Here is a 22,715-nt window from a genome sequence, read left to right on the forward strand (position 1 = left end):
ATAGACCACAGGGGGAGGGGATGACTCCCAGCAATTGGCGGAGCAATGGAGCACAAAATCAAAACTTTTAAAAGTCTGCTTCACTGGGGGACATCGCTTCAGAGGCTAAGCCGGGTTGAAACCCACATGAGGACAGCATGGTACAGGTCCTGTGGGGTCACAGAAGGATCAGGGGTGTCTGAGTGTTGCAGAGCTCGCAGGTATTAGAGCAGGGAAGCTGGTTACAGAGACAGAGCTGAGGAGTGAGCTCTCAACTTGGGGTTACCTTAAACTGTGATCTGTGGCACAGTCAGGCCACTGCTCTGTGAGTAGGGACCCCACAAGATCTGGGGAGACCCCCATGGAAGAGCACAGGGATCTGCTGGGTTTGGAGACTCCAGGCAGGGCTGTGTGCCAGAGACAGAGACACTTGGTCACAGGCTGGGTGAGCTTGGAGCATGGCCGGAGCCCAGGGAGATGGGAGTGATTGAGGCTTTTCTCCAACAGCACACTGAGGAGTGGGGCCCTGAGCTCTCGGCTCCTCCAGCCCGAGATTGGGAGGCTGTCATTTTCATTCCCATCCTCCAGAACTCTACGGAAAGAGTTCAGGGAACAAAAACTCCCAAAAGCGAACCCGAGCAGATTACTTAGCCTGGCCCCTGGTAAGTATGGTGCAACTCTGCCTTGGGCAAAGACACTTGAGAATCATTACAACAGGCCCCTCCCCCAGAAGATCAGCAAGAAATCCAGCCAAGACCAAGTTTACTTACCAAGGAGAACACAGCAGAATTCCAGAGGAGGAGAAAGCAAAGCATGGAATTCATGGTTTTCTCCCCATGATTCTTTAGTCTTGCAAAGTCAATTAATTTTTTTAAATTTTATTTTTTTAATGCTCAACTTTTTAAAACTTTTCCTCTTTCCTCTTTTACATTTTTAACTAGTTTATCTTAACAATATCTTTCATTAAAAAATCTTCTTTTGAACCTTCATTATTATAGTCATATTTTATCCTTCATTGTATCTAACTTCATTTTTTGTATACACAAAGGATTTTTCTTCTAAAATAATTTGGGATACAACTTTTTCTAATAGATCAAAATATACCTTAAATCTAGCACAGGGCTTTGTTCTACTCTCCAGCCTGAGCAAATTCTGTCCACTTCCTTTTTCTTTATTCTCCCAACCAATTTATCTTATCAACTCCTCTTTCAGAAATTAAAAAAAAAATTTTCATCTTTATAGTCATATTCCATCCCTTCATCGTGTTTACTATTATTTTGTGTGTGTGCATGTGTGTGTGTGTGTGTCTGTGTGTGTATTTTTCATTCTTTAAAATTTGGGGAGGTAGTTTCTTCTAAGAGACCAAAATACTCCCAAAATTAAGTGGGTAACTCTGTTCTATTCACCAGTCTAATATATATATTTTCTTTTTTATATTTTTCCATTATTTTTTTTCTTTAAAAAAATTTTTTTTTCTGAACCTCTTTTTACCCTTTTCATCTCCCCACAATTTGGGGTCTCTTCTGATTTGATTAAGCACATTTTCCTGGGGTCTTTGCCACACTTTTAGCATTTTATTCTCTCCTTCATATATTCTTATCTGGATAAAATGACAAGGCAAAAAAAAACTCACTGCAGGAAAAAGAACAAGAGATGGTACTGAAGGCTAGGGACCTAATCAATTACAGACATGTCAGATCTAGAGTTCAGAATGATGATTCTTAAGGTGCTAGCTGGGCTCAAAAGAGGCATGGAAGACATTAGAGAAACTCTGTTTGGAGAAATAAAAGCCCATTCTGGAGAAATGAAAGAACTAAAATCTAACCAAGTTGAAATAAAAAAGGCTATTAATGAGGTGCAATAAAGAATGGAGGCTCTTACTGCTAGGATAAAGGAGGCAGAAGAGAGAATTAGTGATATAGAAGACCAAATGACAGAGAATAAAGAAGCTGAGCAAAAGAGAGACAAACAAATACTGGACCATGAGGGGAGAATTCAAGAGATAAGTGATACCATAAGACAAAACAACATTAGAATAATTGGGATTCCAGAATAAGAAGAAAGAGAGAGGGGAGCAGAAGGTGTATTGGAGAGAATTTCCCTAATATGGCAAAGGGAACAAGCATCAAACTCCAGGAGGTGCAGAGAACCCCCCTCAAAATCAATAAGAATAGGTCCACAGTCCATCATCTAATAGTAAAATTTACAAGCCTGAGCGACAAAGAGAAAATCCTGAAAGCTGCCTGGGACAGGAAGTCTGTAACATACAATGGTAAAAATATTAGATTGGCAGTGGACTTATCCACAGAGACCTGGCAGGCCATAAAGAACTGGCATGATATATTCCAAGCACTAAATGAGAAAAACATGCAGCCAAGAATACTATATCCAGCTAGGCTATCATTGAAAATAGAAAGAGAGATAAAAGGTTCCAGGACAAACAAAAACTGAAAGAATTTGCAAACACCAAACCAGTTCTACAGGAAATATTGAAAGAGGACCTCTAAGCAAAGAAAGACCCTAAAAGTAGTAGATCAGAAAGGAACAAGACCATATACAGTAACAGTCACTTATAGGCAATTCAATGATACTAAATTCATATCTCTCAATAGTTACCCTGAATGTAAATAGGCTAAATGCCCCAATCAAAAGACACAGCCTAAATGCCCCAATCAAATGCCCCATTATCAGAATGGATTAAAAAACAAAATCCATCAATATGCTGTCTACAAGAAACTCATTTTAGACCCAAAGACACCTCCAGATTTAAAGTGAGGGGGTGGAAAATGATTTACCATGCTAAAGGACATCAAAAGAAAGTTGGGTTGGCAATTGTTATGTTAGATAAATTAGATTTTAAGCCAAAAACTATAATAAGAGATGAAGAAGGATCATACTCAAAGTGTCTGTCCAACAAGAAGATCTAATAATTTTAAATATCTATGTCCCTAACATGGGAGCAGCCAACTATATAAACCAATTAATAACAAAATCAAAGAAACATATAGACAATAATATAATAATAGTAGAGGACTTTAATACTTCCCTCACTGAAATGGACAGATCATCCAAGCAAAAGATCAACAAGGAAATAAAGGTCTTAAATGACACACTGGACCAGATGGACATCACAGATATATTCTGAACATTCCATCCCAAAGCAACAGAATACACATTCTTCTCTAGTGCACATGGAACATTCTCCAGAATAGACCACATCCTGGGTCTTAAATCAGTTCTCAACTGGTATCAAAAGATTGGGATCATTCCCTGCATATTTTCAGACCACAGTGCTCTGAAGCTGGAACTCAATCACAAGAGAAAATTTGGAAGAACCCAAATACATGGAGACTAAAGAGCATCCTTGTAAAGAATGAGTGGGTCAACCAGGAAATTAAAGAAGAATTGAAAAAATTCTTGGAAACAAGTAATAATGAAAACACAATGGTTCAAAATCTGTGGGACACAGCAACGGCAGTCCTGAGAGGAAAATATACAGCAATACAAGCCTTTCTCAAGAAACAAGAAAGGTCTCAAATATACAACCTAACCCTGCACCTAAAGGAGCTGGAGAAAGACCAACAAACAAAGCCTAAACCCAGCAGAAGAAAAGAAATAATAAAGATCAGAACAGAAATCAATGAAATGGAAACAAACAAACAAACAAACAAAACAATAGAACAAATCAACAAAACTAGGAGCTGGTTGAAAGAATTAATAAGATTGATACCCCTGGCCAGGCTTATCTAAAAGAAGAGAAAGGACCTAAATAAATAAAATCATGAATGAAAGAGGAGAGATTACAACCAACACCACAGAAATACAAAAAATTATAAGAACCTATTATGAGCAACTATATGCCAGCAAATTTGACAATCTAGAAAAAATGGATGCATTCCTAGAGACATATAAACTACCACAACTGAACCAGGAAGAAATAGAAAACCTGAACAGACCCATAACCAGTAAGGAGATTGAAGCAGTCATCAAAAATCTCCCAACAAACAAGAGCCCAGGGCCAGATGGCTTCCCAGGGGAATTCTACCAAACATTTAAAGGAGAATTAATTCTTATTCTCCTGAAACTGTTCCAAAAAGTAGAAATAGAAGGAAAACTTCCAAACTCATTTTATGAGGCCAGCATTACCTTGATCCCAAAACCAGACAAGATCCCATCAAAAAGGGGAATTACAGTCCAATATCCTTGCTGAACACAGATGAGAAAATTCTCACCAAAATACTAGCCAATAGGATCCAACAGTACATTAAAAGGATTATTCACCACAATCAAGTGGGATTTATTCCAGGGCTGCAAGTTTGGTTCAACATCTGCTAATCAATGTGATATAATACATTCATAAAAGAAAAAACAAGAACCATATGATACTCTCAATAGATGCTGAAAAAGCATTTGACAAAGTACAGCATCCTTTCCTGATCAAAACTCTTTAAAGTATAGGCATAAAGGGTACATACCTCAATATCATCAAAGCCATCTATGAAAAACCCACCACGAGTATCATTCTCAATGGATAAAAGTGAGAGCTTTTCTGCTAAGGTCAGGAACACAGCAGGTATGCCCGCTATCACCACTGCTATTCAACATAGTACTAGGAGTCTGAGTCTCAGCAATCTGACAACAAAAAGAAATTAAAGGCATCCAAATTGGCAAAGAAGAAGTCAAACTTAACTCTTTGCAGATGATATGATACTATATGTGGAAAACCCAAAAGACTTCACTCTAAATCTGCTAGAACCTGTTAGGAATTCAGTAAAGTGTCAGGATATAAAATCAATGCACAGAAATCAGTTGCATTTCTTTACACCAACAATAGGACAGAAGAAAGTGAAATTAAGGGGTCAATCCCATTTACAATTGCCCCCTCAAACCATCAGATACCTAGGAATAAACCTAACCAAAGAGACTAAGAATCTATACTCAGAAAACTATAAAGTACTCATGAAAGAAATTGAGGAAGACACAAAGAAATGGAAAAATATTCCATGCTCCTGGATTGGAAGAACAAATATTGTGAAAATGTCTATGCTATCTAAAGCAACCACACATTTAATACAATCCTTATCAAAATCCCATCCATTTTTTTCAAAGAAATGGAACAATAATCCTAAAATTTATATGGAACCAGAAAAGACCTCAAATAGCCAGAGGAATATTGAAAAAGAAAGCCAAAGGTGGTGGCATCACAATTCCAGACTTCAAGCTCTATTACAAAGCTGTCACCATCAAGACGGTATGGTACTGGCACAAAAACAGACACCTAGATCAGTGGAACAGAATAGAGAGCCCAGAAATGGACCCTCAACTCTATGGTCAGTTAATCTTCAACAAAGCAGGAAAGAATGTCCAATGGAAAAAAGACAGTCTCTTCAATAAATGCTGTTGGGAAAATTGGACAGCCACATGCAGAAAAATGAAACTGGACCCTTTCCTTATACCACACATGAAAATAGACTCAAAATGGATGAAGGACCTCAATGTGAGAAAGGAATCCATCAAAATTCTTGAGGAGAACACAGGCAGCAACCTCTTCGACCTCAGCCACAGCAACTTCTTCCTAGGAACATCACCAAAGGCAAGGGAAGCAAGGGCAAAAAGGAACTATTGGGACTTCATCAAGATCAAAAGCTTTTGCACAGTAAAGGAAACAGTTAACAAAACCAAAAGACAACTGACAGAATGGGAGAAGATATTTGCAAACGACATATCAGATAAAGGGCTAGTGTCCAAAATCTATAAAGAACTTATCAAACTCAACACCCAAAGAACAAATAATCCAATCAAGAAATGGGCAGAGGACATGAACAGACATTTCTGCAAAGAAGACATCCAGATGGCCAACAGACACATGAGAAAGTGCTCCACATCACTCGGCATCAGGGAAATACATATCAAAACCACAATGAGATATCACCTCACACCAGTCAGAATGGCTAAAATAAACAAGTTAGGAAATGACAGATGCTGGTGAGGATGTGGAGAAAGGGGAACCCTCCTACATTGTTGATGAGAATGCAAGCTGGTACAATCACTCTGGAAAACAGCATGGAGGTTCCTCAAAAAGTTGAAAATAGAGCTACCCTATGACCCTGCAATTGCACTGCTGGGTATTTACCCTAAAGATACAAATGTAGTTATCCGAAGGGGCACGTCCACCCGAATGTTTATAGCGGCAATGTCCACAATAGCCAAACTATAGAAAGAACCTAGATGTCCATCAACAGATGAATGGATAAAGAAGATGTGATACACACACACACACACACACACACACACACACACACACACACACACATTGGAATACTACGCAGCCATCAAAAGAAATGAAATATTGCCATTTGTGACATTGTGGATGGAACTAGAGGGTATTATGCTGAGTGAAATAAGTCAATCAGAGAAAGACAATTATCATATGATCTCCTTAATATAGGATGTGGAGAGTCAATGTGGGAGGTTTGGGGGGGTAGGAAAAGAATAAATGAAATAAGATGGGATCAGGAGTGAGACAAACCATAAGAGACTCTTCTTACTCTCACAAAACAAACTGAGGGTTGCCAGGGAATGGGGTTAGGGAGAGGGTGGTGGGGTTATGGACATTGAGGAAAGTATGTGCTATGGTGAGTGCTGTGAAGTGTGTAAACCTGGTGATTCACAGACCTGTATCCCTGGGCTAATAATACATTATATTTTAATAAAAAATTAAAAAAATTATATTAAAAAAAAGGAAAAAAAAAAAGAAAAATCAATAACAATTTTAACAAATTCTTCCAGAAAATAGAAGAGAACATCCCTGATTCACTATATGATTCTGGTATTATGCTGATAACAAAACCAGACAAAGATATCAATGGAAAACGAAACACTGTCTTTTATGGTTTCATACAAAACCAATATCTTTTATGAATATAAAAGCCAAAATCTCCAACAAAATACTAGCAAAATACCAGCAAACCAAATTCAGTAGCATACAAAAAGAATTATATGCCATGACCAAGTAGGATTTATCCCAGGAATGCAGTTTATGGTTTAACAGTTGAAAATCAATTGATGTAATATACCACATCAACAGAATAAAGAACCCAAAACCACACAATCACTTCCATAGACCCAGAAAAGGCATTTGACAAAACCCAATATTACTTCAGGATAAAAACATTCAATAAACTTGGAATAGAAGGAAACTTCCTCAATTTGGCAAAGATATTTACAAAAAAACCTCACTGCTAAAATCAAACTTAATGTTGGTAGACTGAATCTATCTGTACCCTAAGATCAGGAACAAAACAAAGATGATCACTCTTGCCACTTTCATTCACATTATTTTAGAGATTCTAGGCAAGGAATTTAGGAATGAAAAAGAAATAAAAGATTTCTAAATTAGAAAGGAAGAAGTGAAATTTTACCTATTTGCAGATGATGATGTTATGTATAAAGAATCTTAAGAAATCTGCTAATAACTATGAGAACTGGTAAATGAGATGATTAAGTATGCAAGATACAGGATCAATATGCAATAATCAGCTGAGTTTCTGTATATTAATAATGAACAATCTGAAATTTAAGATGAAAAAATCCATTTATAACAGCATCCAAAAAGAATGAAATGGGAATAAGTTTGACAAAAGAAATACAAAACATACTCTGAAAACAAAAGAAAATGTTGAGAAAAATTAAACACGTCCTAATTAAGTACAGAGACATCCCGTATTCATGGATTTGATAACTTAATATTGTTAAGATGGGAATTCTTTTCAGATTGATTTACAAATTCAACACAACCTTTACCAAAATCCCAGGTGGCTTCTTTGCAGAAATTGACAAGATGATCCTAAAATTAATATGAAAGTTCAAGGAATCTAGAACAGCTAAAACAAACTTGAAAAATAATCATAAAGTTGGAGAACCAAAACTTCCTGATTTCAAAACTTACTACAAAGATATAATATTCAAGACAGTCTGGTCAGGCATAAAAGTAGACAAATAGAAGAAGAGAATGATAATAAGAGTCTATAAATTAACCCTTACATTTATGTTGAATTGATTTTCAACATTTTGGATTTTTCAATGTGAATGGGCAGTCTTTTCAATAAATTGTGCCCTTTTCAATGCGAACGGGCAGTCTTTTCAATAAATTGTGCCCTTTTCAATGAGAAAGGGCAGTCTTTTCAATAAATTGTGTCGAGCCTCCTGGATGCCCACTGCAAATAACTTTCCTTTCTTACAACATACATAAAAATTAACTCAAAATAGATCATGGGACTAAATGTAAGTGGTAAAATTATAAACATTTTTGAAGTTAAATATAGGACTATACCACTTTATTGCTGCTTTAGATAAAATCTTCTTAGAAGTGGACAAAAGCAACAAAATAAATAGAAATTTTGGGGTTCATCAAAATTAAATCTTTTTGTGATTTAAAGGATATATCAAGAAAGCAAGAAGACAACCCACAGTACTGGAGAAAATATTTGCAGATCATATATTTGATAAGTGACTTATAGATGCATATAGAAAGAACTCTTACATCTAAGTAATGAAAAGGCATATAAACCCATAAAAAATGGGCATAAGATCTCAATGGACATTTTACTGAAGAAGGTATAAAAATGGACATTTAGTAAATGAAATGGTGCTCAACATTATTACTCATCAGTGAAATGCAAATCAAAATCACAGTGGGACACCATTTCATCCTCATTAAGATATTTATAATTAAAAAGAGATAATAACAAATGTTAGGAGCCATGTGGAGAAATCAGAACCATCACACACTGGATGATAAGAATGTAACACGGTGCAACTTTTTAAAGCATATACCAAAAAACATACCATACCATACCATACACAAAGATAGTATTATTAACTATATTAAAAACCACAGAACTGAACACATTAATGGGTTAATGGTATCTCAATAAAGCTGTTCTATTTGAAAAAAAAAAAAAAAAGAAGGAGGTGGCATCTGGATCTGATAGAGGTACAGAAGGATCTCAGAATTTTAGGATGGGTACCAAAAGTTGGGTCAGGGCTGAGTGGTGGTCAGAAACTTAGGGAATCTGATGTCAAACTTTTTTTTTCTTTTGGAGATCCATTTCAGTCTCCACAGGAGCTTGGCTTGCTCCTATGTGTGTGTATGTGGGGCGGGTGCTGTGGGGAACACTTGAAATTGTTGTTAGTGATCTATATGCTAGGGCAAATCGATTTTGTATAAAAGGTTTAATGAGGGAAATGGGAAAGAACCTCTGGTGGCATCAGATATCATGGAAAGAAGGTGAATGAAATTGCAAAATGCTGAGAAAAAGGACGTTGGAAGAACCAGAAGTTGCCTTATTAAGATCGCAGCTCAGCCAAGAGCTATACTTGAGTTGTCCCATTCTGGTAGTCATGAATTCCACAGGGAAGAGTCCCATAGGTATGGGTGGGACTGGCCAAGAAAGACTATGAAGACTCTTGGGGCCAATAACTCTACCAGGCTCAGCCTAGATCAGTTCATGGAAAGCCAGGGGGGAGGAAACTCCTCTGTCTGGGCTGTTGGAAATACTTGAGAAAATCGGGTAATCAAAATATAATCTAGATATCTTCAGTCTGAATGCTTTCCCCTGCTTGGCCCAAGAACTCTAGTTTCATGATTTTCAGTTATTGGAGGGAACATTTTTCCTGGGAATGGTTGAAGATCATATCAGAATCTGAGAGTTCATGGGTATTTGGATGTGAACCTTGATATCCTTATTCTGTTAGTAACACAAATTACAGACAATGAAGCACCTTAGTCCTTTTGGTTAGGGGAAATATGCAAGAAAGAAATGAGAGAGCACTGTTAGAGACATGGGATAGCATGGGATAGAGAGTGTTGATAAATAGTGCTCTAGACCAGCAGGATGCAAAGAAGTCAGGAACGAAGGATATTCCTTTTTGATGAGATGCGAGGATGATTTTAGTACTTGGAACAGTGCAGCGAGAGCTGCATTTGACTCTGACTGAGTGCTGAGGAAAAGTGTCAGTTCACCAACGGGGATGTGTCGTGTTGATCACACGTTCAGATCTCCCTTCAGCTTTTCCTACAGAGCGTCTTTTGGGAAAAAGCAATAGAATTTTTCGTGTGGTCCACATAGACTCTCCTAGGGAGGCTCGCACTTCAGAAAACACATGGCTTATCAACTTGAAATACCAATGCTAGACGATTGGCCAGAAAACAAGAGTCTTAAAGTTTTTAGGAGTGTTTGAGATCATATGCTCTTTTTATAAGTGAGATTGTGCAAGGATGAAATTTCAAGTTAAGTATTAAGCTGACTTTTTTAATGGGAATGATTCATATCTCTAGTGGTATGAATCAATTATCCCTTCCAAAATAGAGTCATTAATTCACAAATATGCTTACATAAAGTGTGCTGGTTATTCTCCTTTTTCTCACCCTTCAGCCCTAACCCCTAGATTTACTCTGTGCTCATGGCCTCTGGAAGCTAATGTCTTAGGAAGAAATCACGTGGGCTCTTTTCCTGGCTGAGCACCACCGGGAGATCACAGGAAGGGGGAGACCACTTATTTTGATGTCCCATGTCTGGCAGTAGCTATATCCTACCACACTGTACCTCCTGCTGGGAGCCTTCCTCTCCTCATCTCTAAGTCTCCTTGGGCTCTGACAATAACACTGATGTCTTCTCCCCAGGTCTCTCCACTGCTGGGGGTGGTAATGCCTTCCCATTAGCAAGTTCCATTGCTAGTTTCTGGGTGCTTCACCATTCTTAGTGTATTTTCTTAACTTTCTCACACCTTTGTAAACCTTCTCTTTATTAAAGCCTTGTCCTTTGCACCCTTCTGGAGAAATTTCTTTTTCTGAGACGCTGAGCGATACACAAGGTGTCAAAATTTAAGAAAAGAACACTGATTGGAATTAGAAGTAGGTTGGTTGTGAACTGACTCAGTGTTCCTTGGGGACAAGGCTTTACTTTTCTAAGTTTCTATTTCGCCTTGTATAAAAAGAGCAGGGAAGTATCCTCTGACTTGAAACCAAACACAACATAAATGATTGAAAGGGAAAGTAGCAGAATGGATTAGCTGACAGGTCTCATTGTTTTTAGGTAGTGGAAACAGACACAAGAACAAACAGGCCAAAGTCAGGCGCTGTGGGGGAAATTTTATCTTTGTAAAGGAGGAATACTAACAGAAAATTCAGTCTCAAACCACACATAACCTAAGACTGGATTTCCTTTGGATAAGGAAAACTGATACACTGGCACAGCAAGCTGGGGAGACCTGGAATTTTAAGGAGTTCATGTAGGAAAAGGCAGCCTTTTCCTTGATTCCCAAATGCTGTAATTCAGGAGAATTAACTCGTTGGCAAGATATCAGCAGGTTGCTGTCATTGCTTAGCACCACATGCTGAGGGTTCCAGCCTGAAGATCCCTGAGTCCTTGTGGACTCCGGTTTTAGAAGGCTCCAGGAGCACCCTGGGTCCAGAGTCTTCCTTCAGTTCTCAGACTTGGTCACATTCGACTTGCACACTCTTAAGGAACTCTTTTTTTAGTTTTAACCTTTCCATTCCTGGTCCCCAGAAAGCACAAAAATGGGAGGTTTAAAAATAATGACTACTTTCAGTTTTATTAAAATGCAGACAAATTTTCAATAAAACCCGATTTATTCATTAGCCTTACAGTGTTCTGTTTTCCTGGAGGGCTTGAGAGTGCTATTCGTACTTTTCCAGAAGGGTAGCTGCCAAAATGTCACATGCGGGGATGAATGAGAGAGTATGGGGGGCAAGTAAGCAGAGAAAAACAAATGAAGACATTGTGGAGAGAAAGAATGTATTTGGAAAGAGACACACAGAGAGAGATGGAGAGCTAAATTTTGATCAACAATGGAAAGAGGAATGATGGCTATAATATATTAGCTTGTTGACTAATTGCAAAAGAAAGGAAAACCATCCCCATTATACTTGAAGAACTTTTCATTGAATATTTAATTTGGAAGTAAAATCTCCAAAAGATGCTGAAAATGATGAATCATAAAAATATGATATTCTGGGGTGCCTGGGTGGCTCAGTGCGTTAAGCCTCTGCCTTCAGCTCAGGTCATGATCTCAGGGTCCTGGGATGGAGCCCTGCATCAGGCCTTCTGCTCAGTGGGGAGCCTGCCTCTTTGCCTACTTGTAATTTCTCTCTCTCTGTCAAATAAATAAATTCTTTAAAAAATATGATATTCATGTAAACACTGGATGAACACATTTACAAGAAGGCTCAAGGGTTGTTTTCTGCTATAATTTGGTAAATTTTGAAAACATGAACAAATGGAATAAGATCCACCATTTGATTTTGTTCATTGTTGTCCATTCACCATGAGATAGGAAAAGGGTCACCCGAGATGAGCTCAGGCATTCTCAAAAAAGTGAGAACAATTATTTAACTGATGTCTGTAACTGGTATAGCTTCTCTAGGAATGAGTCTCTTCAGCTTCCAAAGATAAGGAATGCTCCCTATTACACCAATGCTATATGTATTTCTTTTTGAAGTTCTTCCAGCTTTCATCAGTTATGTTTGATTTTATTTGGGATATATATATATATATATTTTTCCTAGCCAGCATTTTCTGCACATTAGGTTCCAAGGAAACCTTATTTCAAGCACAGCTTGAATCAATTCAGCTTTGGCCTATCAGAGCAAGACCTAAATATCTCATTCTATTATATGTCATCTTCTGGCATGTATACTATTGTTATTCACGGCATTTAATTCTGTGGTCATCTTATTTTTCCTTCTTCCTTTATCCATAGCTCTTGTTCCCTCTCCCAAAACACCAAGAAATTATCTTAGGAAAACCAATAGAAAGCTTGATTGTTAGTGTAGAAGCCCCCATAACCTGGAGATGTAAAGAAGAAACATATATGGGTAAAACATAAAGGAAGAAATTGGTGGGCCAAATAAAAAATTAAAAAAAAATTGGTGGGCCAATTGTCTAACTTCTTGTGGGTGTGGTTAAAATATTATTCTCTCTTGATAATTATCATGAGTTATAAGGAAGTTTCTGTGATTATTTCCACAAAACAGTAGAATAAATAGCTTTATAGAACTGTAGACTATAAATAATTTCTGGCTATTCCTATGCTGAATGAAATGAACTTCTTGAATACCCAAGTGCCTCAAAAGCTCAATTTATAGTTTCCAACGATCTTTTAAATGATGAGCTTTATGATTGTTAAAGGGCTTTTCACTTAAAAATTTTGATGACACCCATTGACATTGATAAGTCCTTCAGCATTTCAGCTGTGAGCAACAGTAGCTTTAAATATAATAATATATAATATAGACAAATGCATTTAAGCTGAAAGTCACATTGTACCCATTATATATATATATATATTCAACATCATATATATATGTATATATAAGATGTTGAATATTTCTTTTGGTGTTTCATTGGTGTTATTGATGTTTTCACCTGAATTCTAATGATTTATCAGTTCAAAATAGATACTGATGGTAGAGTTTAGACTTCCCTAAAGAAGACCAAGAATAAAACTTTTAAACTTAGGCTCATTTTGTTGGTGGCAAGATATACCAATGAATTACTACCTTTGGGATTTTACTATTTTTTTCCTATAAGAACATTGCAACATAAATAAGCAATTTGAGTTTCCTAGAGGAAAGGCATTCCTGGCAGATGGAGTCCCTTGTAAAAATCTGTGAAGGACCTTGAAGGAGGGAAGAGAAGGCTGGGAAGGCACAGGGCTGGGTTCAGAGAGGGAAACAGGAACAAGATGGTGGAAATAGGGTTTTGCTGTCAATCTGAGAAACTTAACATTTGTCTTAAGGATGAGCATGAAGGTGCTGTCCAGGGATGATGAGGGAGATATTTACTCCAAGTGTGACAGGATCATAAGTGCTCATTTATCCAACCCTGGCTTTCTCCCAAGCATAGCTGGATCTTAGTGTCACTGTGGAATTCTTTCCTCCAGTCTTTGCCTGGGAAACAGAGGCAGACATGAGCTAGAGGGGAGAGAATGAGACTGGTTTTTTAGAGTTCCTTTCTTGCCTGGGGGATGGCTACTTTGCTGATTTTAAAGGGGCACCTAAATTTGCTTATAAAGTTTCTGTTAGGTGACTTGTCAATGTATTTGTTTGTGTAGAGTCAGTTGACCAGACGAGCAACATCTCCTCTTCATGCTTCTGTTTTTGTGCCCTTTGCTGACTGAGAACACATTTAAATTTCCTAGCCAATTCTGACTAAATGGAAACTCAAAACCTACAGATCCCAACAGAGGTATCACATTGTTATTAAGGGACTTTTCTTCACTTGTTCCTCCTTCTCGTTTTTCTATAAGATTATGTAGGTGGAGACTGTGAGAACGCTCTTGAGCACGCAGCTATGTTCACCGTTCAGGTGGGTAATCATCCTTCTAAACCAATCTTATCGTCAAGGAAGGAACAGGGAAAGAATAGGAGACAAGTTTTTGCCTCAGGCACAGTATGTTCTTATTTGAGAATGTATTAAGATTTCCAAACTGGATTACTGTCCCAGTGGTTGATATTTTTAGACTATACTGATAATCAGAGAAGCTATCTGAAAAGTAATTAAACAAAAGAGCTTCTTAATCCACACTAATGGAAACCCATATTACAGACATGTGTTACTATTAGTAGGCACTCAAATATGTTTTGAATAAATGATTGAGCAAGTATCCTCCTGGGGATTGAAGGACTATCTTATAAACATGTGGTGTTCCAGTATAAAGACTAAATATTTGGACATGTCCCTCTGTGGGATTTTCACAGCTTTGGCAGATTTTGTTTTGTTTTGCCTGCTTCTGTTTGCTTGATAGTGAAGATTTGAAATCTGAGGCTCTCCAAGTGCAATCCGTCAATCTTGAGTCCTCTATTTCAACAGAGCACACTTAAAATATGTTTTTTTTTATTATTAATTAATTTATTCAGAGGCACTATGTCAGCCTCTTTTGATAAACCTACAAAGTAAGACACCCTCTTCCCTTTACAAATTTTTAGTTTATAACATAGAATAATTTCTTAGAAAATACCAAAGTAACCTCATTTGGAAGACAGGTCAGCTGGTAGTCAATTAGCTATCTAAGTGCTTTATCCGAATAAATTCGAGAATTCGAGTTCTCAAGTGTGGCACAATTTATGAGTTCCTTCCTGTCTACCTATAAATATATTCAGTTTCCCCTCTTAAGAAAATCATGCCTTAGGCACTTTATCTCATTCCTTCCATTCACTGCCAAACTTCTTGAGAAACATCTTTTCCTGTTGCTTTCATCTTCTCGCCATCAACTTCAGCTATAATTCCATGGAACATGGATGGCATGCCCATGACTCATCTCAAGTGGCTCTTCCAAGGCCACTGAAGATCACTGTATACAAAGGCTTTTTTCTTTTTATACTATTCTCTTTGATGTTTGCTATATAAGACACTTTTGGCATCCCCCTCTTTCTTGAAACTCTCTTCCTTTGTTTTCCATGATATGAGCACGTTCTATTTCTGTTATCTGGATGGCTGCTCTCTCTTGCCTGATGGGTCCTCTCCCCTTTGTTTCCTGAATATGTGGGTACTTGCAGGATTTTCTGACTTGCTTTGTTTCCATTTTTCCTTCTGCGGGTTCTAGCACCTTCGTTTTCCTTCAGAGAATCAACTTTGATGTCATCTCCAGTCCATGTAGTGACAGAGGAGCTGACGCAGCAACTTGGTACCAGGGCTCACCACCTGGCCCTAGCCTCTACAGTCTGCACGGTCCATCCCATTCCTCGCCTCTTTGCTACGGCAGTGATTGGTTACCGGCTAGCTGTATGACCCAAACTGAGCCAATCAGAGTCAGCCTCAGAGTATTTTCTGGAACTCTAGGGAAGGAAAGCGTGTGTGTGTGTGTGTGTGTGTGTGTGTGTGTGTGTGTGTCTGACAACGTTAACTTTTTAAAATACTAGTTATAACTGCAGGTGACAATTTTACCTCTAAAAAAGAAAATGAAAAAAAAAAATAAAAAAGAAAATGAGGTCAGCATCCGCATAGGAGTAGGGGAGTGGGCTGGGGTGAACAAGGAGAAGGGGGCATCAGTGCAGGGAGGGGAACTGGGCAGTAGCCATGCATTCCAGGGTGTCAGGGCCAGTGCAGATGAGTGTGTGCTCAGTACTGCAGCAGCATGGGAAGAGGCTTTGGATCCTAAGTGGTGAAGTTTGAATACTTCTTACCTTTGAATAAATGTAATTTATTTAATTGCACATTCATATAACTTCAATTTTAATGATTTTAACTGATTCACAAAACTCCTGAAGATTTAACAATTAACTCCAGCATATCGATGCCTCTAGTCTGAATATCCATTGATGTGTCTTGGATGAATTAATTATTACTACGATGGCTGCCAAATGGTAATTTTTTTTATAATTCAGTTGTTCCTGCTACACTTATTAGTTGGTCTTTTAACTCTAAAGAACAGTTTATTTATGTATTTGTGTGTAAATGTGTATGTATGTGTGGACTCACTGATACTTATTTTTATTCAATAGGTTATAATTTAATATCGCAATTTATTCTGATGCTTCCATCATCCACAATTTGGCCAGTGAGGAGCCCTTCAAGTTGGTACCTGTTACCTTTTGACATAGCCTCATAATTTTTTAAGACTTTCTTTTAGTATTTTTAGTTACCTTCTGGTACCAGAAGATAATTCACCATATGTTTACATATTGTTTCCATCCCCTGTGTAGGTTACTGTTCTCTCATTGCCATTGTTGCTTACAACAAGGATGCTCTCCTCATTGTCCTCCGGTCCCCGCAGCCCACTGCAGGGTCCTGCAGCTCTGAACAGTCACTTTCTTTGTCTGCTTGGGCTGCAGCCCCTGTCTCCATGCATAGATGTCTCCTCACCCAGCTTTGGCTCTAGCATCCACCCCTACCTCACCTCCCCCTATGTGGATTGATCACTAAGTGGTTTATGCTTTTACGTATTAGTTGACTCAACTTTGTGGTTGTTTTGTTAAGGAATTTTTCATCTATGTCAGGTGCTGGCAAACTTTGTAAAGGACGATAGCATCAGTGCTGATTGTGGACCGTGTATGTTCCATTGCATCTTCAACTGTTGGGCTCTGCCATAGCAAATGGATAAATGCGGGTATGTTCCAGTATAATTGTATTTAAAGACAGCTGGCTCACAGACTGCAGTTTGTTGACCCTTGATCTATGTTCATGAGGTTCATAGTTTTGGTCGCTGGTTTTCTTTACTATTTCTATCCGTTTTGGTATCAGGGCAATGCTGGCTTATTAACGAAATGAGTTAAGTTTTATCTGTTATTTTCTGGAAGAGATTGTGCAGAACTGGTATTATTTCTTCCTTAAATTTTTGGTAGAATTCTCCAGTGAAACCATCTGGGTTTCAAGTTCTCCACCACCCTACTTTCTTTTACACACTGGGCTATGGAAGCCAGGAGCTCCTTTCATAATAAGCAGGAGTGGTGCTTGGGGAAATCTCAGCAATGAATCCTTCTCTGAGTGCCCCCCCCCTTTTTAAACAAAGCAACTGATTACCAAAATGCTTTTTTGGTGGGTGTACAGTGCCCACTTTTCTCCAAAATTCTTAGATGAAAGCTTGATATACTTAGAATATAAAATAAACCAAGTTTTATTTTTCTAAATTGAAGAAAATGTAGGAATGGAGTTAAGAATCTATCTATATATCAATCTATTTATTTTCGTCTGTCACCTATCTGAAGATGTAGACCCTAGCAAGTAGACGATATAAAAGACATTCTGGCATACTTTTCATTATAGAGGTAGCAACGCGTGGACAGTCTTAGGTTAGTACCTGAACTTACCATGTGTTGAAATCTCATAGTGATGCATCATCTCACAGCCACAAGTCCTGTCATCAGGTGATACTACTCCTGAAATACTCTGATGAGAGGCCAGGAAGTCTAGGCCCTTCTTACAGTGCTGACCATTTGCCGATTGTGTGTTTAGGCACATGGAGTTATTACTGACCCGAGTAGAGACCAGCACAACACTCTTGCTCACCTGCAGCCAGCAACACAACCTTGACCTGCTGGAAACAAAACATGATCACAATCTGTTCACCTGGCCTATTATAATCTTAAGAACTTCCATTTTCCTTATTATGTGTCCCTTCCCACTTTATTGTCTCTTTATATCAGGTGTTATAATGAAAGCAGATAAGAAAATGGGATACAGGTCTACATTGACCCCAAGGATACATATGTTTGTAGTACATTTGGGTCCTCCAAACAGATTAGGAGAAGCCAAGTCTAAACTTACTGATCTTTTTGTTCTTGGGAAAGATACATTCCTTAACTGCGAATGAATCCCTGTCCTTGACCTCACTGCCAGAGGCATGTTTGTGCCACTTAGTTTGCCATCCTAATGAGATGTTTCTCTTCCACAGACTGTGCCAAAAGATACCATGTGCTTCCTTAAAGCATTATCGGCCTGACATTGACTAGTAAGGCAGATGCTGTTCTGGGTTATCTTCCTATGTCTCTTCGGGGCCACTGTCCCCCATTCTCCACCCTGCTCTACGGACAACAGGCTGACCTCAGGGGGTTACATTTATAGTCTCTCTTGTCCTCTGGTTTTGAGTTGGATTTGGCTAATGGGGAGGGACCCCTCTTTATAGGTTCTCAACTCTCTGATTATGTCCTTCCCTGAGAGTCACAGCTCCTGTAGACTGGTCTTGTAACTCTCTTGTAACTCCCCTTGTAACTCTCTCTTGGTAACCACTGCCTCCTCTCCCTCTTCAGGCACAGGAGTGGTAACTGGAATGACTAGCCCTGAGGATCTTGTGGTTTCCTTATACCCTGTGCATATCTCTGCAAGGTATCCTTTCTTAAAATTTTCTTATTTTCTTTATTAGAGTATACCATCTTTTTCCAGCTGGTATCTAGACTGATACAGAAGGATCATTACGACAAATCTTAAATCTTTTTTATTTCTATGATGTTATGCCATCAAGCTTAGCTTGGCTCCCATAGATCGAAATCAACTCATCAGAAAATTCCTGTGGGCAATAAAAATACTGGAAAGTCAACCTTGTATTTCCAGCAGGCAAATTAGTTTTGTGTATCTGCAAGGTTAATTGAATACAAGCAGGAAACACTTGTTGCTCCAAGATTCTGTTTTGTAAGTTTGGGGAGGGCTGATTAATTCTGACTATATGTACTGGTTTGAGATACCTTCCTCCTAGGCCCCAGTTTTTGCAATGAATATAAAGCTCAGATCATGGATTGTTTTTTTCTGAGAGCTAGGATACAAGAGGTCTATATCACATTTTTTCCCTCTCTTTGTTAAATACAGGGGAAATTAGGTTGAAATTTCCTCTTTATTACTAATTATTAGAGAGCTTCTGTCAGGCCACACTTGGGCAATGTTTTAGTAGGTAAAATGCTTTGAAACACACGAAGTGTTAGTCCTTTTTTTTCATGAGTGACTTGGTTTGAGAGGCCAGATTACAATGGTAGGGACATATGTAGGCAAGGGTACAGGAGAAGTTTTAGATTAAAAAAAATATTATCAACAAACAATGGCACTTATATTGCTTTTGGAATATATTTGTATTTTGAAATTCCTAACGTAATAATGTAGCAAGTCAAATATTAGTTGTCTCTTTCCCTTTCTGATCTTTAGTTCCTCTCTCCCTTCTTTTTGAAATTAATGTTAACCATTTGGTATGTTCTGTGTTTTCTTCTGCTTAGCTACAAATATACTCAGACATGAAGAATTTTTTTCATTTTTATATTGTACTACACCCATCACTTGCTTCTCTTCTCTTTTTTTTTTTTTTTGAGATTTTATTTATTTATTTGGCAGACAGAGATCACGAGTAGGCAGAGAGGCAGACAGAGAGAGAGGGGGAAGCAGGCTCCCGCTGAGCAGAGAGCCTGATGTGGGGCTCAATCCCAGGACACAGAGATCATGACCTGAGCCGAGGGCAGAGGCTTAACCCACTGAGCCACCCAGGTGCCCCTTGGTTCTCTTTTTTATGTGAAAAGAATATAATGAATATCTTTTCGGTTCACTTTCTATTGATTAAGTTTTCTTCCCGATAGTTGTAGAGTATCCTGTAGATGGTCTAGTGTGATGTGATGACTTTATCTGGCTCTTCTACTGATAGGGAGGCAGGTTAGCAGCTTTCACTGGTACAAACAATGCTGCAGAAAGCATTAAGGAACATTCACCTTTACATATTGGTCATTTTGCTTCTGTGGAGAAAAGTTCAGATATGGAACTTCTGGATAAAAAGTTACACACATATGTAGTTTTGCTAGATTGGTCAAATCACTCTCCATCAATGCAGCAACTCATGTTCCCATCACCACTATGTGAGAACACCACCTAGTACTGGGGATTATCAACTCCTAATTTTTGCTCCTTAGGTGAATATAAAATGGCCTCTTGTCATTTCTTTTTTTCTTTACAATTTCAATACTACCAGTGAACTTAAGCACTTTTTATGTGCTCATGAGCTACTCTCATGTTCTCTTCTGTGTTAAGTTACTTAGTCTTTCACCTTTCTAATTGGCAATTTGAGGGGCTCTTTGTTTATAAATATTAACGGGTTATCCACCGTGGGTAAACCCCACGAGGGTTACAAATATTTTCTTCCAGTGAGAAGGTGCATCTTTTTCACAGAAACGTTTTACATTTTAATGAAGTCAAATTTGTCAAGACTTCTCTTTTGGGAATTCAGGATTTTCTGTCAATTGAAGGTCTATACATATCTTCTGTGTTTATATATATATTTATAAATTTATATGTAAAATTAGATCCTGCAATATGTGGGGTTATGTTATAGCTCTCTTGCTTGGGCCGGAGGGGGAGGGCCCACTCCATGTTACTCTTAATTTCCCCATTTCTTTGGTTGGGAGGAGTTGGGAGCTCTCTTCAACTTTGGCTAGGAATGAATCCCCCTCTCTGTGTGTAGCATGGAAATACTCCATGCCTCGCTTTGGCTTTGCCCTGGGGGCCACCAGCTCTGTTCACTTACCTCTTGGTTTGAGCACTGCTTAATCACAGAGCTTCTGGGAATTGTTGCCAACTCCTCTGGTCAGATGGGGCCAGAAGACACTCTTCACAGTGGATGGGGCTGATTCAGCTCCTTGCCTGAGCATAGGGCACCAGGGGTCTAGGGCCAGCAAAGTTCCTCATCTAAGGATCTGAATCAGGCAAATTGGAAACTTGTCAAGGTCCATGGTCAGAGTGAATGCCTGCTCTGGTTCTGCCAATGAATAAAGCTGAGGTTGGGATTAGTACTTGGGCACTGCAGGAGTGAGCTCAGTCTGCCAAAATCCTTGTGCTGATTGTGAGAATTCCCTTCTGCTCCTCTGTCAATCAGATCCCCAGTGGTTGAGCCCTGCAGATTCCTATGCAATCCCTCTTGTGTGAGATCACAGTAGGAGCTCCAACAAAGTAACTCATAATGCTGTGGGGGCTGGATGTCCTCCCCAGGTTCTCTTTTTTTCACTGGAGTTCAGAGACTCAGGGGAGACCTCTTTGTGTGGTGTTGAGCTATTTTGTGGGTGAGCAATGTGGTCAACCTATAGCCATTTCTTTTATCCTTCTTATACAGTCTGCTGTAATCTCTGTGGTGTAGGGGTACTTTAGACTCACCCCATATTCTAGGATTCTCTCAGTGGTGTTTTGTTCTTGAATAGTTGTTAGTTCTTATAAAGGAGAGTGAAATCAGAAACAACTTATGTCGCCATTTTGGTGACATCATTCTATTCCCTTTGTTGCCTTTTGCAGTCACATATTTTCAGGGAATGTGTGTGGAACAAACCACACATGTAGAGCTTTATGGATTAATTTAAACAACGTGAGGGAAGTGTCCAGACCTTCCCAGCTATTATATTAGCAACAGTAACCATCACTTTTATTGAAAATGAATTTCTGCTCTCCATGGTCGTGAGTTTGTCAGCATCTTTATTAAGACCATTTTAATGCCTTTAAAAAAAGGTCTAAATAATTAAGGATTGAAGTTCATGGAGAATCTCTGTAGTTAATTAAAATAGTTGTTTTATGAGGCTGAGAACTTAAACTGTTGTCTGGAGTCCTTAAGTGATTCTTTATAGATTTGTTCAAGGCAAAAACCAGCTCAAGACATTTGTTCCCATTTTCTTGGGAGAGAGTATTTATTGTTTGAAAATTACTGGTGTCCATGAATTGGAGCACCAAGGCTGTTTTTTGTAGACAAGTACTTAATGAAAAGTATGTCTTATATTTATATTCTTTTATCATATCTTATTTAAGGAAAGTATTTGGATCTGATTATAGTTAGGAAACTCAGAGATTTCATAGGCTCACATCATCAGCAATGAACAAAATTTAGATTAAGAGATGTTTTACAAAGTCACTAAAATAAGTTAAAAACATGGCACCAGTTAACTCAGGTTTCCAATAACATGTATAACAGATGAAAGAAATATCAGTTGTCTTTGATCCTGTGGATAGAGACAGTGCCCTAGCATAAATTTCAATACTTTTCCCCAATACCTTTCCATCTCTGTCAAGAATCTTTGCAAACTTCAGGGTACAATTCCAAGCCACTTCACCAAGAGACAAGAGAATTTCCTTCTTCTGAATTTAGCTACTGGTCTGAAACCAAATAATGTATGACATAAGGCTGTTTCCCAAGATGACTGACTTGTTTTATTATCTAAAGTTAAACCCTTTCGTATGCTTCCCAAGATCCCATCTGGCTCAGAAGCACAT

Source organism: Lutra lutra, chromosome 6, assembly GCF_902655055.1.
Source record: "Lutra lutra chromosome 6, mLutLut1.2, whole genome shotgun sequence".
In the NCBI taxonomy this organism is placed as follows: Eukaryota; Metazoa; Chordata; class Mammalia; order Carnivora; family Mustelidae; genus Lutra; species Lutra lutra.